Below are 18,686 nucleotides of genomic sequence, written 5' to 3'. Positions count from 1 at the left end.
AAGGCAAAGGACACAGTCAGCAAGACAAAAACGTAGCCCACAGAATGGGAAAAATATTCACTAACCCCACATCTGACAGAGGGCTGATCTCCAAAATTTACAAAGAACTCAAGAAGCAAGTCTCCAAAACACCAAAGGATCCAATTAAAAAGTGGGCTACAGAACTAAATAGAGAATTTTCAATAGAGGAGTCTAAAATGGCTGAGAGACACTTGAGAAAGTCCTCAACATCCTTAGCCATCCAGGAAATGCAAATCAAAACAACTCTGAGATACCATCTCACTCCTTTCAGAATGGCTAAAATCAAAAACACTAATGACAATTTATGCTGGAGAGGATGTGGTAAAAGGGGAACACTCCTCTATTGCTGGTGGGAGTGCCAACTTGTTCAGCTACTTTGGAAATCAGTATGGAGATTCCTCAGAAAAATGGGAATAAACCTACCACAAGACCCAGCAACTCCACTCTTAGGCATATATCCAAAAGATGCCCATTCATACAACAAGGATGTCTGTTCCACTATATTCATAGCAGCATAATTTGTAAAAGCCAGAACTTGGAAGCAACCTAGATGCCCCTCAACCAAAGAGTGGATAGAGAAAATGTGGTACATTCACACAATGGAGTACTATTCAGCAGAAAAAAAAAAAACAATGCAATCCTGAAATTTGCAGGCAAATGGATGGCACTAGAAGAAACCATCCTGAGCGAGGTAACCCAGTCACAAAAAGAGAAACATGGCATGTACTCTCTCATATATGGATTTTAGACATAGATCTGGGGAGTGCCAGCCTACAATCCCATGGCCAGAGAGTCTGGGAAACAGAACCTTCATTCAGTGGCTGATGGAAGAAGAGGCAGACTCCCACGGCTAAGCACTGAGCTGAACTCAAGGAATCCAGTGACAGAGAGGACTGATGACCAAAGTCATTAAGACTGGGCTGGTTTAACCCCCAGAAACAGCTGACCTGACAATGGTTAGCTCTTGAATCCCAGACTGACGCCTGGGAATCCAGCATGGGACTGATCAAGACCCCCTGAATGTGGGTGTCAGTGAGGAGGCCTAGGTAATCTATTGAGCCTTGGGCAGTAGATCAGTATTTATCCCCGGTATACAAATGGACTTTGGACGCCCATCCAACAATGTGAGATGCACTCTCACCCTGAACTCTTGGGGGAGGGTCTAGGCCCTGCCCTGGATGAAATGACAGACTATGGACATCCACATGGAGGGCCTCACCCTCCCTGAGGAAATGAGGGGATATTGGGGGGGGTTGGGGGTGCATGGGAGGAGGGGAGGGAAATGGAGAGGGACCTGGAATTGACTTGTGAAGCAACCTTGTTTGTAATTTAAATTTAAATAAAAAACCAACAAAGTTATAAAACAAAATGTCCATGAAATCTGGGATATCACGAAAAGACCAAACCTAAGAATAATAGGGACAGAAGAAAGAGAAGAATGTCAGTTCAAAGGCACAGAAAATATATTCAACAAAATAATAGAAGAAAGCTTTCCCACCTAAAGAAGGAAATGCCTATGAAGATATAAGAAGCTTACAGAACACCAAATACACTGGATTAAAAAAGTCCTCTTGTCACATAATAATCAAAACACAAAATATACATAAGAAGGAATATTAAAAGCTGCAAAGGAAAAGGCTCAAGTAACGTATAAAGGCAGACCCTTCAGAATAACACCCAACTTCTCAGTGTAAACCCTTACAGCCAGAAGGTCCTGGACACACATTATGCAGACTGTAAGAGACCATGGATGCCAACCCAGACTATATTACGCCCAAAAAAACTTTCAATTATGCCAGCACCATTTGTTGAAGATGCTTTCTTTTTTCCACTGTACAGTTTTAGCTTCTTTGTCAAAAATCAGGTGTTCATAGGTGTGTGGGTTAAAATTAGGGCTTTCGATTCGGTTCCATTGGTCTACCTGCCTATTTTTGTGCCAATACCAAGCTGTTTTCAGGACTATAGCTCTATAATAGAGCTTGAAGTCAGGTATGGTGATGCCTCCTGAAGTTCCTTTATTGTATGCAGAAGACTGCAGATAGATCCATGTTTATCGCCTTGTACAAAACTTAAGTCCAAATGGATCAAAGATCTCAACATACATCCAGCCACACTGAAACTTTTAGAAGAGAAAGTGGGAGATGCTCTTCAACGAGTTGGTACAGGAGACCACTTCCTAAACATAACACCAGTGGCACAGGCACTGAGATCGACAATTAACAAATGGGACCTTCTGAAACTAAAAAGCTTCTGTAAGGCAAAGGACACAGTCAAAAAGACAAAAAGGCAGGCCACAGAATGGGAAAAGATATTCACTAACCCTACATCTGACAGAGGGCTAATCTCCAAAATTTACAAAGAACTCAAGAAACAAGTCTCCAAAACACCAAAGGATCCACTTGAAAGGTGGGTTACAGAGCTAAATAGAGAATTCTCAGTAGAAGAGGCTAAAATGGCCAAGAGACACTTAAGAAAGTGCTCAACATCCTTAGCCATCAGGGAAATGCAAATCAAAACAACTCTGAGATACCATCTTACTCCTGTCAGAATGGCTAGAATCAAAAACACTGAAGACAATTTATGCTGGAGAGGATGTGGAGAGAGAGGAACACTCCTCCACTGCTGGTGGGAATGCCGACTCATACAGCCTCTTTGGAAATCAGTATGGAGATTCCTCAGGAAAATGGGAATTAATCTACCACTAGACCCAGCAATTCCACTCTTAGGCATTTATCCAAATGAGGCAGGTTCATACAACAAGGGCATCTGCTCCACTATGTTCATAGCAGCATTGTTTGTAATAGCCAGAACCTGGAAGCAACCTAGATGCCCCTCAACTGAAGAGTGGATAGAGAAAATGTGGTACATTTACACAATGGAGTATTACTCAGCAGAAAAAAAACAATGGAATCTTGAAATTCGCAGGGAAATGGATAGCACTGGAAGAAACCATCCTGAGTGAGGTAACCCAGTCGCAAAAAGACAAACATGGTATGTACTCACTCATATATGGATTCTAGATATGGATCAGGATAGTGCCAGTCTGTACTTCCACAGATAGAGAGTCTGGGAAACAAGAAAGAACCTAAAAGATATGCATATATGCATAGTATCCAAGAGAAGAGGATGGAGACAAGATCCTCTGAATGGATGGGGAACATGGCGAGGGGTGGGGGGGAGTGGGACCTGGGAAGAATAGAGGGGGTAAAGAGGAAGGGAGTTGGTCATGGGGGAACAGGAAGTTGAGGGGGTGGGGGTAGAATAGGGGGAAGAGGGAATCATAGGATCGAAGACAGATCAGGCACCAGAGTGACCTCGACCTCGAGTGATCTAAAGGTATAAAATCAATTGGCAAGCTAAGCAATAGTGGAGGGACCACCTCGAATGTCCATTCCTGATAATGAACTTGATGTCTATAACCATCGGGAGCCTTCATCCTGTGACTGATGGAAGCAGAGGCAAACACACAACTAATCACTGAACTGAACCCAAGGAACCCAGTGACAGAGAGAGAGGAGTGATGAGCAAATTGGCAAAGAATGGGCTGGCAAAACCAGCAGAGACAGCTGATCTGAACAGGGGAGTGCTCTTGGACCCCAGACCGACAGTGGGGAGGCCAGCATGGGACTGATCTGGACCCCTCAAATGTGAGTGTCAGTGAGAAGGCCTGGGCAACCTATGGGGCCCTGAGCTGTGGATCAGTGTCTATCCCTGGTATACACACTGTCTTCATGTGCCTATAGCACAAAGAGAGATGCTCTCTCAGCCTGGACTCTTAGGGGAGTGTCTTGACCCTACCAAGAGTAAAATGACAGACTCCAGATATCCCCTATGTGGAAGGATTTGGCAATAGGGTGGGAGGGAGGGGGGAAGGGGAGTGCGGGAAGAGGGGAGGGAGAGGGAACTGGGATTGACATGTAAAACAAGCTATTTAAAATTAAAATAAAAAATGATAAAAAACAAAAAAAAACCAAAGAATATTAAGACAAAAAAAACTATCAATTACCATAGATGGAGAAAACAGGATATTTCATGAGAAAACCAGATTTCAATACCTATCCACAAATCCAGCCCTACAGAAAGCACTAGAAGGAAAACTTCAACCCAAGTAGATCAGGGGTACCCAGGAAAGCAAGGCAATAAATAAATCCACACAAGCAAATCCTAAAGAAAGGAAACACACACTGAACCACCAAAAAATAACTGAATCAACAGTCACTAGTCATTGATATCCTTTAATATCAACGGACTGAACTCACCTATAAAAAGACACAGGCTAACAGAATAGATACCAAGACAGAATCCATCCTTCTGCTGCATATATGAGACACACCTCAACGTCCAAGACAGATATTACCTCAGAATAAAGGGCTGGGAAAAGGCTTTCTGATCAAATAGGCCTAAGAAGCAAGCTGGTGTAGCTATCCTAATACCTAATAAATTAGACTTCAAACTAAAATTAATCAAAAGAGATTATGAAGAACATTTCAAATTAATCATAGTAAAAACCCATGAAGAAGTCTTAATCCAGAACATATATGCCACAAATGCAAGGGCATCCACATTCATAAAAGAAATATTACTAAGGCTTAAATCACACACCAAACCCCATACACTAATAGTGGGAAACTTTAACACCCCACTCTAACCAGTGGAAAGAACTGCCAAACAGAAAATTAACAGAAGAATAAGGGACCTAACATGTTATGACTTGAATGGGCTTAGCAGACATCTATAGAACATTCCACCCAAACACAAAAGAATACACCTTATTCTGAGCACCCCATAGAACCTTCTCTAAAATTGACCACATACTTGGTCACAAAGCAAATCTCCACAAACACAAAAAGACTGGAATAACCCCTTTATCTTATCAGATCACCGGGGCTTAAAATTAGAATTCAACAACAACACAAATTCTAGAAAACCTACAAACACATGGAAACTGCATAATGCCCAACTGAATTACCCCTGGGTCAAAGAAAGAAAGAAAGAAGTTAAAGACTTCCTAGAATTCAATGAAAACACATGTACAACATACCCAAATTCATGGGACACTGTGAAAGCAGTGCTAAGAGGAAAATTCATAGCACTAAATGCCTACATAAAGAAGTCAGAGAAATTCCACACTAGTGAATTAACAAAATACTTGAAATCTCTAGAACAAAACAAGCAAACTTGACCAGGAAGAGTAGACACCAGGAAATAATCAAATTGATGGCTGAAATCAATAAAAAAGAAACAGAGAAAAATAGAATCAATGAAACAAAGAGTTGATTCTTTGAAAAAATCAACAAGACAGACAAACCCTTATCCAAACTAGCCAAAAGGCAGAGAGAGAATATCCAAATTAACAAAATCAGAAATGAAAAGGGGGACATAACAATAGGCACCGAGAAAATCCAGAGAACCATCAGATTATACTTCAAAAACCTATACTCCACAAAACTGGAAAATTTAAAAGAAAATGGACAGTTTTCTAGATAGGTTCTACATACAAAAATTAAATCATGACCAGATAAATACTTTAAATAGAGGTATAACCCCTAATGAAATAGAAGCAGTCATTAAACGTCTCTCAACCAAAATTATCCCAGGACCAGTTGGCTTCCGTACAGAATTCTACCAGAATTTCAAAGAAGAGGTAACTCTAACACTCCTCAAATTGTTACACACAATAGAAAGAGAAGGAACACTGCCAAATTTCTTTTATGAGGTCACAGTAACCCTGATACCCCAAACACACAAAGATGCAACAATGAAAGAGAACTACAAGCCAGTCACAGAGGCGACAGCACCACAGTTGCCGCCAGCTCAGGGATTTCTGGCTCTTTTCTCTTTGCATTAAATTCGGGTGTCTTTTATGAATAATCAAAACCAGCCAAAACCAACGCTATCAGACCAGTGTTTTTTTTCTAAGTTACACCACCTTGTTTATTTCATATAAGACACAGGTATCATCAAACAAATTCTGAAGTAAAGATGTCATGTTATATGCCTTAAATCTATAAGTAGTACTTCAGAATTATAAATGCTATCTCTATACACATTACCAGTGTAATACTATGTTACATTATAATTTTGGGTTGATTTTCAAACACAACCATTTCAAATAACTTAATTTAAAAATTCCTTAACATATTTAAACACATAGAAATAGCTCATTAATGTAATTAAGTAGGGATGTCAATAGTATAATGAAGTTTGCCTTGTGATTAAAAAGACAATGACAAATTGTTTGTACTCCACTGAATAATTGTTTCACTTAGGGGAACATGTTCCAGTTTCATCCCCCCCCCATACCTCAGGCCAGTGTTTTAAAACCAGAAAAAGAGATGAAAAAGAGAGGTTTGACCCTACTCAGTTTCAAGACTGTATTATTCAAGGCTTAACTGAAACTGGTACTGATTTGGAAGCAGTAGCTATGCAGAAACACTCTTTGACATTTTGGTGGCTGGCAGAATGCTGGCCCTAGAGGGTAAAATGGCAGATGACATGATGTGCACAGATGTCTGTGTGTTTGCAGCTCAAGAAGACCTAGAGTCCATGCAAGCATTTGCTCAGGTTTTTAACAAGTTAATAAGGCACTACAAATACCTGGAGAATGGTTTTGAAGATGAAGTTAATAAGTTATTGCTCTTCCTAAAGGGATTTTCAGAGTCAGAGAGGAACAAGCTCACTATGTTGACTGGGGTTCTTTTGGCTAATGGAACACTTAATGTATCCATTCTTAACAGCTTTTATAATGAGAATTTGGTGAAAGAAGGGGTTTCAGCAGCATTTGCTCTAAAGCTCTTTAAATCATGGATAAATGAAAAAGACATCAATGCAGTGGCTGCAAGTCTCTGGAAAGTCAGCATGGACAACAGACTGATGGAGCTGTTCCCTGCCAATAAGCAAAGCATGGAGCACTTCACCAAGTATTTCACTGAGGCAGGCTTGAAAGAGCTTTCGGAATATTTCCGCAACCAGCAGACCATCGGGGCACGGAAGGAGCTCCAGAAGGAGCTTCAGGAGCAGATGTCCCGCGGGGATCCCTTCAAGGACATAACTTTGTATGTCAAGGAGGAGATGAAAAAAATAATATCCCATAACCAGTTGTCATTGGGATAGTCTGGTCAATGTGATGAGCACCGTGGAATGGAACAAAAAAGAGGAGCTTGTAGCAGAACAAGCCATCAAGCACTTGAAGCAATACAGCCCTCTGCTCGCTGCCTTTACTACCCAGGGTCAGTCTGAGCTGACTCTGTTACTGAAGATTCAGGAGTACTGCTATGACAACATTCACTTCATGAAAGCCTTCCAGAAAATAGTGGTGCTTTTTTTTTTATAAAGCTGTAGTCCTGAGTGAAGAGCCCATTCTGAAGTGGTATAAAGATGCACATGTTGCAAAGGGGGAAAGTGTCCTCCTTGAGCAGATGAAGAAGTTTATAGAATGGCTCAAAAATGCTGAAGAGGAATCGGAGTCTAAAGGTGAAGAAGGTGACTGAATTTTGAAACAACATCCTCAGTAAAGCAAACAGGAGTTGTAGATAAAATGTCATGTCTCATGTGTCCTGGTTCTTACATCTTCCTACCTCCCTATATCAAGCATGATATAAGGGCTTTCAAGGCAATTTTTATTTTAACTGTTTTTATGGTTCCTGGAAATGATGGGTTTGGTTTCTGAAGCCGTGTGTAAGGAGCTGCAGGGGCTGTAGAACTGAATCTGATGCCATTGGTTTGTCAGTAACCTTCTACCTCCTGTATTTTCTACTGTAATAATGTGATATAAGGCCTTCCACAATGAGCAGTTAACTTTATTCCCTGGGTTTTCTATATAAGCAGTTTTCAAGATATGATTTGGTTAAAAATAATTTGTTACAAAAATTCTGTTTTCAAATTAAACTGTAAAAGTACCCAAAAATCTCAAAAGGCAATGATTTGTGTGATCATTTAGTATGTCCAGAGCCCTGTTCATTAGTGAAAATCCTGTAGACAATTGAATCTATAACATGAATCCGGAGTGTTTGGATCATTGGTTATACATGAGCATTTTGTTGTACTGTTAACCCCAGATGTTGTTTGCTCTCTAGAGAGCAAACTTGAGTTGAGCACTCACACATGGCAGAGGTAGGAAGAAGAAAACTGAGCTTATTCCTAGAAAGTAGTGTGTTCATTTGCATCTTTCCAGGTGGATAAAGTAGATACTCTTCATACAAACATTCTACTCAGGACATTATAACAGGGCTGTTCACTCTCTCCTTATCTATTCAGTATAGTATCTGATGTTCTAGCTAGAGTAATAAGACAACAAAAGGAGATCAAGGGGATACAAGTTGGAAAGGAAGAAGTCAAACTTTCACTATTTGCTGATAATATGATAGTATATATAAGTGACCCCCAAAATTCTACCTGGAAACTACTACAACTGATAAACACCTACAGTAATGTGGCAGAATATAAGACTAACTCAAATAAATCAATAGCCCTCCTATATAGAAATGACAAAGGGGCTGAGAAAGAAATCAAAGAAACATCACCCTTACAACAACCACAAATATAAAATATCTTGGGGAAACTCTAACCAAACACGTGAAAGACGTTTATTACAAGAACTTTGAAGACACTGAAGAGGATATCAGAAAATGGAAAGATCTCCCATGTTCTTGGATATGCAGGATCAACATCATAAAAATGGCTATCTTACCAAAAAGCAACCTATAGATTCAATGCAATCCCCATCAAAATCCCAACACAATTTTTCACAGACCTTGAAAAAACAATACTTAAGTTCATATGGAAAAACAAAAAACCCAGAATAACTAAAACAATCCTAAATCCTGTACAATAGAGGAACTTCTGGAGGCATCACTATAAAAACAGCTTGGTATTGGCATAAAAACAGACAGGTGGATCAATGGAATAAAATTGAAGACCCTGATATCAATCCACACACCTATGAACACCTGATTTTTGACAAAGCCACTGAACATGGCATCCTACCCTAAGGAATGGGCTCCAACAAGCTAGCTCATGTACCAGGTTTGTATTGTGGTCCTACTGTCAGGGGCCCTGCTGATAGTCCAGGCTTCACAACTGTCTCCCACATATGTGGCAATAGGACCACAATATAATCAAGATACATGAGCTAGCCATGGTGGAATGCCATGCTCAGTCTTAATGCATGGGAGAGGGGCCTGGCCCTGCCCCAACCTATTGTGCCAGACTATGTTGACTCCTAATGGAGCCCTTACCCATGAGGAAGAGTGGACTGGGGGTGGGCTAGGGGGAAGATGAGCAGGGTAGGAGGGAGAACTGTGGTTGGAATGTAAAATGAAATTAGAAAAATGGAAAAAACATAAAGACAAACAAATCTTGAAAGCAGTTAGAGAGAAAGCATTACCTATAAGGGTGCAGGATCTATATGACAAATTTCTATGGAAGGAGATCAGGAAGAGGTAGCCCTAATACTTTTCAAATGCTAAAAGAAACAGAAATTTTCAACCACAAATTGTTATTCCTCAGGAAAGAAAAGGAAATTAAAATATTTCAGCTGGGAGGTGGTGAGGCACACCTTTAATCCCAGCACTCAGGAGGCAGAGACAGGTGGATCTCTGTGAGTTTGAGGCCAGCCTGGTCTACAGATCTAGTTCTAGGGCAGGCTACAAAGATACACAGAAAAACCCTGTCTTGAAAATCCAAAAAAAAATCAGATAAGGAAAACTAAAACAATGTTATCAGAAGACCGATGCCAAAAAATAAAACATAAATAAAAAAAATTTTTAAAGTCAAAATCAAGCATGGGAGAACATACTTGTAATTCTAGCAACTTGGAAGGCCAGCCAGCACAGGAGGATCACTTAGACCAGGTGTTTAAAGTCCAGCCCAGGAAACATGATGAGAACTCCAACTAAAATCAAACCAAAATCTAAAAGAAGTTCTTTAATCACAAAGGTTATAAGAGTGTTTGTAGACTATCAGGAAGAACAACAGTACACAGATCAGAAGGATGACTGACTAGATACAAATACAGAGGAGGAAAATGGAAGGAAATAGGGGTGGATGGAGAGCAATGAATAAGGTTATACATATAATGAACAAACTTCCTTGGAGGCATTGATCAAACCAGGAAGAGAAGTCTTCTCTTCACTATCTGCTCCTGGATTCACTTTATAAATCACACCTTTTGATATTCAATTCCCTTTTGCTTTTCTAAGTAGTTTAGATTGGTTTGTAGGGTCCTTCTGTTGCATTTCTAATGACAAAGATTTTTTACCCTTAAAGAGAAAATGCCTAGGATCAGAGATCTATCCCAACAGAAATTAGAATGAAACAGACAATACCAATACTTCCACCACTGTCCACATCTGTCTACCAGTCCAGCAACACAACAGCTGAGAATAGTGCATGATGAGGTCCCATCAGGTTGACCCATGCATTTGAAGTATATAAGCATGTACCAGTTGACAGTGGTCAGCCCAGTGTAGCACCATGCTTCCAAGTAAACTGGAGTGACCACATTCCCCCTGTGTCTCCCACTTAGTAGAGGCATGAAACCTGGACAGAAGGCAGGAAACAGCATTTAGATGAGTCGAAAAAGTAATAAGCACCAGGAAGATTAAGGAGAAATGCCAGAACTTAATGGATTGTGATTTCCACTTTTCTCTGGTATTCTCTGGTCCAGGATAAAGGTAGCATAGCCAAGAAGATAGTATGGACACAGACAAAGATCTTTAAGTGACCTCCTTGTCTGGCTTTAAGTGAAGGGAACCTTTAACGTTCATCCCTGAATTTTTATCCATCCTTTTCCTCATACATCAAGCAGCAGAAAACCCAGCAGCTTCACTTGCAAAACAGAGAACACACAGCAGCAGTGGAATCTGGTATAGTCTCCTAAAATCCAGAGAAGGAGCCAGCAAGATGGCTCAGCAGGAAAAGGCACTTGCTAACAAGCCTGACAACTTGAATTCAGGCCCAGAAGTCATACAATTTAAGAAGAGAAGAGAAGGGGACTAGATTCTTGCTCTCTTCTGGGAACAAAAAAGAAGAGAAGCGATTCCTACAAGTTGTCCTCTGACCTTTACACAAGTGCCATGGCAAATGTGTGTCTCCCTTCACCCCTACTAAATGTAATGATTTTAAAAGAGGGAAGAGAATCTCCCTGTCCTGAGACACTACAGTGCCAGAGAGTTCCCCAGGCTCCACAGAAGACAGTAAAGAAGGGCTGCAGGGACCTAAAAAGTACCTGGGAACTTACAGGGAGAAGGAATTTAGGAACATAATCCCATAAAATCACTATCTGCTCCTGGGTTCACTTTCAAGCTGTGCATGTGGGCAGCTAATTTGAAACAGAAAAACAAACCTTTTGAGAACTGAACTAAGAAGGGGCAGCCACATCCCAGAACAGGCTATTAGGCATACATGACAGATACAAATGAAATTGTTAAGGTTTGAAAACTGAATAGACATAGAAAACTGAACCACAGACAGCAGACTACAACTTGCAGCCTGCACTCAATTGTGTTAACTGCCTATTACAAACAGACAACTAACATTCTCTTTAGGATTCACAAAAAACCTGGAATTTCATAAAACTTATGAACACAACCCCAAATTAATAGTATATATTCAAGAAAGCAGGAAAATCTTAACTCACATTAAAAGACAAAGAACTGACTCTAACAGGAATTAATAAAGATGTTAAAATGTTAAAAACAGAGCGAGTCCAGCTTCAGGTGAGATTGGGTCTCCAGCAGGGATCCCCCGTCCAACACCCATCCCCTTGATCTTCCAGGGCCGCTCCTGGCATCCAGAAGACCCGCCCACACAGGAAAGACATCAGCCCTTCCAAGCCCCAAACCCCAGCGAGTCCAGCTTCAGATGAGATAGGGTCTCCGGCGGGGATCCCCTACCCAACACCCATCCCCTTGATCTTCCGGGGCCGCTCCTGGCATCCAGAAGACCAGTGCACACAGGAAAGACATCAGCCCTTCCAAGCCCCAAACCCCAGCCAGCCCAGCTTCAGGAAAGACATCAGCCCTTCCAGGCCCCAAACTCCGCTTCAGCTTCAGGAAGGAAGGAGACCAGTGGAGACGGAAAGACCCCACCAGCACCCACTGGAAGAAGAGATGGGAAGAAGACAGACTAAGAGCTCACTCGGCAATAGAAAGACCAACATGACCCCACCAGAATCTAGGGATCCAAAACCAGCAAGACCAGAAAAGCACTACATAGACGGAGCAGAGGAGACAGACCTTAAAACTTATTTCAGGAAGATGATGGAGACCCTCAAAGAAGAAACGAGGAAATCCCTTAAAGAAATAGAAGAAAAAACAAACAAAACATCCATGAAATGGGGGAAAAATTCAAGAAATAAACAAATCTCTCAGAGAATCTAAAGAGCACCAAGAAAAAAAAAACCAAAAAAATTAAGGAAACAATTCAAACAGTAGAAGGATTGAAAGCTGAAATAGAAACGATACAGAAAACACAGAACGAAGGGATGCTGGAAATAGAAAAGCTGGGTAAACGATCAGGAACTACAGATGCAAGTATCACCAATAGAATACAAGAGATAGAAGAGAGAATCACAGGTGTTGAAGACTCATTAGAGGATATAGAGTCGTCAACCAAAGAAAATCTCAAAACCAACAAATCCTTAACACAAAATATCCAGGAAATATGGGACACTGTGAAGAAGCCAAACCTGAGAATAATAGGTACAGAAGAAGACGAAGAAATACAACTCAAAGGTACAGAAAACATATTCAACAAAATCATAGAAGAAAACTTCCCTAACCCACAGAAAGATATGCCTATGAAAATACAAGAATCTTACAGAACACCAAATAGGCTGGACCAGAAAAAGAAGTCACCTCGCCATATAATAATCCAAACATCAAACCTACAGAGTAAAGAGAAAATATTAAGAGCAGCTAAAGAAAAAGGCCAAGTAACATACAAAGGCAGACCTATCTGAATTATACCTGACTTCTCAATGGAAACGAGGAAAGCCAGAAGATCCTGGACAGATGTCCTACAAACGCTAAGGGAACAAGGATGCCAGCCCAGACTACTATATCCAGCAAAGCTCTCAATTACCATAGATGGAGAAAACAAAATATTCCATGACAAAGCCAGATTTAAACAATACGTATCCATGAATCCATCTCTACAGAAAGTGCTAGAAGGAAAACCTAGATCCAAGGAAGATAACTACATTCACAAAGACACAGGCAATATATAATCCCACTTTACAAAACACCAAAAGAAAAAGGGAGGAGAAACTACACAAAATAACTTCACTAACAATAAATCAAGCACAAACAAGAATCATCAATCAATGGTCATTAATATCCCTTAATGTCAACGGCCTCAACTTGCCTATAAAAAGACACAGACTAGCAGAATGGATGCGAAGACAGAACCCTTCCTTCTGCTGCATACAAGAAACACATCTCAACATCAAAGACAGACGTTATCTCAGAGTAAAGGGTTGGGAAAAGATCTTCCAATCAAACGGTCCCAAGAAACAAGCGGGTGTAGCAATCCTAATATCTAACAAACTAGACTTCAAATTAAAATCAATCAAAAGAGTTGAAGAAGGACACTTCAAATTCATCAAAGGAAAAGTACATCAAGATGAAGTCTTAATTTTAAACATCTACGCCCCAAATACAAAGGCACCTACATTCGTGAAACAAACATTACTAAAGCTCAAAATGCACATAAAATCTCACACACTAATAGTAGGAGACTTCAACACTCTGCTCTCACCGCTAGACAGGACGTCCAGACAGAAACTTAACAAAGAAACAAAAGAACTAATAGAAGTTATGACGCAACTGGGTTTAACAGACATCTATAGAACATTCCACCCAAATACAAAGGGATATACCTTCTTCTCGGCACCACATGGAACCTTCTCTAAAATTGACCACATAATAGGAAACATAGCAAATCTCTACAGATACAAAAAAATTGGGAAAACCCCCTGTATCTTATCAGACCACCATGCATTAATATTAGAATTCAACAATAACACAAATCGCAGAAACCCTACAAACTCATGGAGATTGAACAATGCACAATTGCACCATCCCTGGGTAAAGGAAGAAATAAAAAAAAAAGAAATTAAAGACTTCCTCGATTTCACTGAGAATGAAGACACAACATACACAAACTTATGGGACACTTTGAAAGCAGTGCTGAGAGGAAAGTTTATAGCACTAAGTTCTCACATGAAAAAACTGGAGAACAGTCATACTAGAGAATTAATAGCACAGCTGAATGTTCTAGAACAAAAAGAAGCAAACTCACCCAGGAGGAGCAGATGCCAGGAAATAATCAAATTGAGGGCTGAAATCAATAAATTAGAAACCAGGAAAACACTGAGAAGAATCAATGAAACAAAGAGTTGGTTCTTTGAGAAAATCAACAAAATAGACAAACCTCTGTCCAAACTAACCAAAAGACAGAGAGAGAGCATGCTAATTAACAAAATCAGGAATGAAAAAGGGGACATAACAACGGACTCTGAGGAAATCCAGAGAATCATCAGGGCATACTTTGAAAATCTGTACTCCACAAAATTTGAAAATTTAAAGGAAATGGACAATTTCCTGGATAGATATCACTTGCTAAAACTAAATCAAGAGCAGATAAACAATCTAAACAGACATATAACCCCTAATGAAATAGAAGCAGTCATCAAAAGTCTCCCAAACAAAAAAAGCCCAGGCCCAGATGGCTTCAGTGCAGAATTCTATCAGAAATTCAAAGAAGAGCTAATTCCAATACTCCTCAAAGTATTCCACACAATAGAAGCAGGAGGCTCACTGCCAAACTCTTTTTACGAGGCTACAATTACCTTGATACCCAAGCCACCCAAAGACACAACTAAGAAAGAGAACTATAGACCAATTTCCCTCATGAACATCGATGCAAAAATACTCAATAAAATACTCGCAAACCGGATTCAAGAACACATCAGAAAAATCATCCACCATGATCAAGTAGGCTTCATCCCAGGAATGCAGGGATGGTTCAACATTAGAAAATCTATCAATGTAATCCACCATATAAACAAACTGCAAAAGAAAAACCACATGATCATCTCACTAGACGCTGAAAAAGCCATTGACAAAATCCAGCACCCCTTCATGATAAAGGTCCTAGAGAGATCAGGGATAACAGGAACATACCTGAATATAATAAAAGCAATATACAGTAAACCAACAGCTAACATCAAACTAAATGGAGAGAAACTCAACACAATTCCTCTAAAATCAGGAACAAGACAAGGCTGTCCACTCCATATCTCTTCAATATTGTACTTTAAGTTCTAGCTACAGCAATAAGACAACAAAAGGAGATAAAGGGGATACAAATAGGAAAAGAAGAAGTCAAACTTTCACTATTTGCAGATGATATGATAGTTTACCTAAGTGACCCAAAAAACTCTGCAAGGGAACTCCTAGAGCTGATAAACACCTTCAGCAATGTGGCAGGATACAAGGTAAACTCAAAAAAATCAGTGGCCCTATTATATACAGATGATGAAGTGACTGAGAAAGAAATCAGAGAAACATCACCATTTACAATAGGCAAAACAGCATTAAATATCTGGGGATAATGTAAACCAAGGAAGTGAAAGACCTGTATATCAAGAACTTTGTGTCTTTAAAGAAAGAAATCAAAGAGGATACCAGAAAATGGAAAGATCTCCCATGCTCTTGGATTGGTAGGATCAACATAATAAAAATGGTAATCTTGCCAAAAGCAGTCTACAGATTCAATGCAATCCCTATCAAAATTCCATCACAATTCTTCAAGGACCTGGAAAGAAAATTAATCAACTTTATATGGAAAAACAAAAGGCCCAGGATAGCCAAAACCACCCTATACAATAAAGGAACTTCAGGAGGTATCACCATACCTGACTTCTAGCTCTATTATAGAGCCATAGTCCTGAAAACAGCTTGGTATTGGCACAAAAATAGGCAGGTAGACCAATGGAAACAAATTGAAAATCCTAATTTTAACCCACACACCTATGAACACTTGATTTTTGACAAAGAAGATTAAACTGTAGAATGGAAAAAAGAAAGCATCTTCAACAAATGGTGCTGGCATAACTGGGTACTGGTATGCAGAAGACTGCAGATAGATCCATGTTTATCGCCTTGTACAAAACTTAAGTCCAAATGGATCAAAGATCTCAACATAAATCCAGCCACACTGAAACTTTTATAAGAGAAATTGGGAAATACTCTTCAACGAGTTGGTACAGGAGACCACTTCCTAAACATAACACCAGTGGCACAAACACTGAGATTGACAATTAACAAATGGGACCTCCTGAAACTAAAAAGCTTCTGTAAGGCAATAGACACAGTCAACAAGACAAAAAGGCAGTCCACAGAATGGGAAAAATATTCACTAACCCCACATCTGACAGAGGGCTAATCTCCAAAATTTACAAAGAACTCAAGAAACACGTCTCCAAAACACCAAAGGATCCAATTAAAAGGTGGGGTACAGAACTTGGCTAAAATGGCCAAGAGACACTTAAGAAAGTGCTCAACATCCTTAGCTATCAGGGAAATGCAAATCAAAACAACTCTGAGATACCATCTTACTCCTGTCAGAATGGCTAAAATCAAAAACTCCAACGACAATTTATGCTGCAGAGGATGTGGAGAGAGGGGAACTCTACTCCACTGCTGGTGGGAGTGCCAACTCGTACAGCCTCTTTGGAAATCAGTATGGAGATTCCTCAGGAAAATGGGAATTAATCTACCACTAGACCCAGCAATTCCACTCTTAGGCATATATCCAAATGAGGCAAATTCATACAATAAGGGCATCTGCTCCACTATGTTCATAGCTGCATTATTTGTAATAGCCAGAACGTGGAAGCAACCTAGATGCCCCTCAAATGAAGAGTCGATAGAGAAAATGTGGTACATTTACACAATGGAGTATTACTCAGCAGAAAAAAACAATGGAATCTTGAAATTCTCAGGTAAATGGATAGCACTGGAAGAAACCATCCTGAGTGAGGTAACCCAGTCGTAAAAAGACAAACATGGTATGTACTCACTCATATATGGGTTTTAGACATGGATCAGGATAGTGCCAGTCTGCACTTCCACTAATAGAGAGTCTGGGAAACAAGAAAAAACCTAAAAGATATGCATATATGCATAGTACCCAAGAGAAGAGGATTGAGACAAGATCCTCTGAATGGATGGGGAACACGGCGAGGGGGTGGGGGAGAGTGGGACCTGGGAAGAAGAGGGGGAGAGAAGAGGAAGAGAGAGTAGGTCATGGGGGAACAGGAAGTTGAGTGGGTAGGGATAGAATAGGGGGAAGAGGGAATCATAGATTAGAAGACAGATCAGGGACCAGAGTGACCTCTAGTGATCTAAAGGGATAACACCAATTGGCAAGCTAAGCAATAGTGGAGAGACCACCTCGAATGTCCATTCCTGATAATGAACTTGATGTCTATAACCATCTGGGAGCCTCCATCCAGTGACTGATGGAAGCAGAGGCAAACACACAATTAAGCACTGAACTGAACCCAAGGAACCCAGTGACAGAGAGAGAGGAGTGATGAGCAAATTGGCAAAGAATGGGCTGGCAAAGCCAGCAGAGACAGTTGATCTGAACAAGGGAGAGCTCTTGGACCCCAGACCGACAGCGGGGAGGCCAGCATGGGACTGATCTGGACCTCCCAAATGTTAGTGTCAGCGAGAAGGCCTGGGCAACCTATGGGGCCCTGAGCAGTGGAACAGTGTCTATCCCTGGAATACAAACAGTCATTGTGTGCCCATAACACAAAGAGGGATGCTCTCTCAGCCTGGACTCTTAGGGGGAGTGCCTGGACCCTTCCCGGAGTGAAATGACAGACTCTAGATATCCCCTATGTGGAAGGAAGTGGCAATAGGGTGGGAGGGTGAGGGGGAAGGGGAGTGCGGGAGGACGGGAGGGAGAGGGAACTGGGATTGACATGTAAAACAAGGTATTTAAAATTAAAATAAAAAATGATAAAAAATGTTAAAAACATTAAGAAGGACAAATGCTTAGGGAGTCATTAGGGTCTTAGCAAAGAAACAAAAGATCTAATGAAGAACAAAATGGACCTTTTTAAAATTGAAGAGGACAGGGTGGGATGGGAGGTAGGTGAGGGGAATGGGAGGGCAGGAGGGAGGGGGAACTGGGATTAGTATGTAAAATAAGACTGTGTTTAATTTAAATAATATTAATTAAAAAATAAATAAAATTGGAGAGGACAATAACTAAACTAAGCTCCCATTGGAAGGACACAATAGCACAATGGAGACACTAGGAAAAAAGAGCAAAGTCTCCCAAGGTAAACACAAATTGTCCAGTCTGGAAAATGGGGAAGGAAGCACTAGGGTGAGCAAGGGAAAGAAGAACATCTCTGGGACCACGAAGGATAATACCAATCTCAGTTTATCAGAGTTCCAGAAGCCGGGGAGAAAGAGGGTGACTCAGAAATGTATTTGACAGAATAATTCCTCATTGTGTCTCAAATTTGACAAAACACAGGGTCTTCAGGTTTAGGAGGTAGAACAGTCTGTTATAGGATAAAAACAAAGGATTTCATACACAGAAACATTATCATAAAACTGCTGAAACATACACCCAAAGGA

General features: G+C 40.4%; 1 protein-coding gene and 1 pseudogene across 6 annotated transcripts in view; one reads left to right on the top strand and one right to left on the bottom strand.

Annotated features, from left to right (window-relative positions):
• LOC121135211 (zinc finger protein 182) overlaps window positions 1-18,686 on the bottom strand; it is a 69,681-nt gene that overhangs the window by 36,483 nt on the left and 14,512 nt on the right. The window lies entirely within an intron of this gene.
• On the top strand, window positions 5,870-7,562 carry LOC121135212 (annotated as a pseudogene).

The sequence above is a fragment of the Mesocricetus auratus genome, unplaced genomic scaffold (genome assembly GCF_017639785.1).
Source record: "Mesocricetus auratus isolate SY011 unplaced genomic scaffold, BCM_Maur_2.0 Super-Scaffold_100033, whole genome shotgun sequence".
Lineage (NCBI taxonomy): Eukaryota > Metazoa > Chordata > Mammalia > Rodentia > Cricetidae > Mesocricetus > Mesocricetus auratus.
The sequence above is the reverse complement of the archived record's forward strand: the minus strand, read 5'-3'. Positions and strand labels throughout refer to the sequence as shown.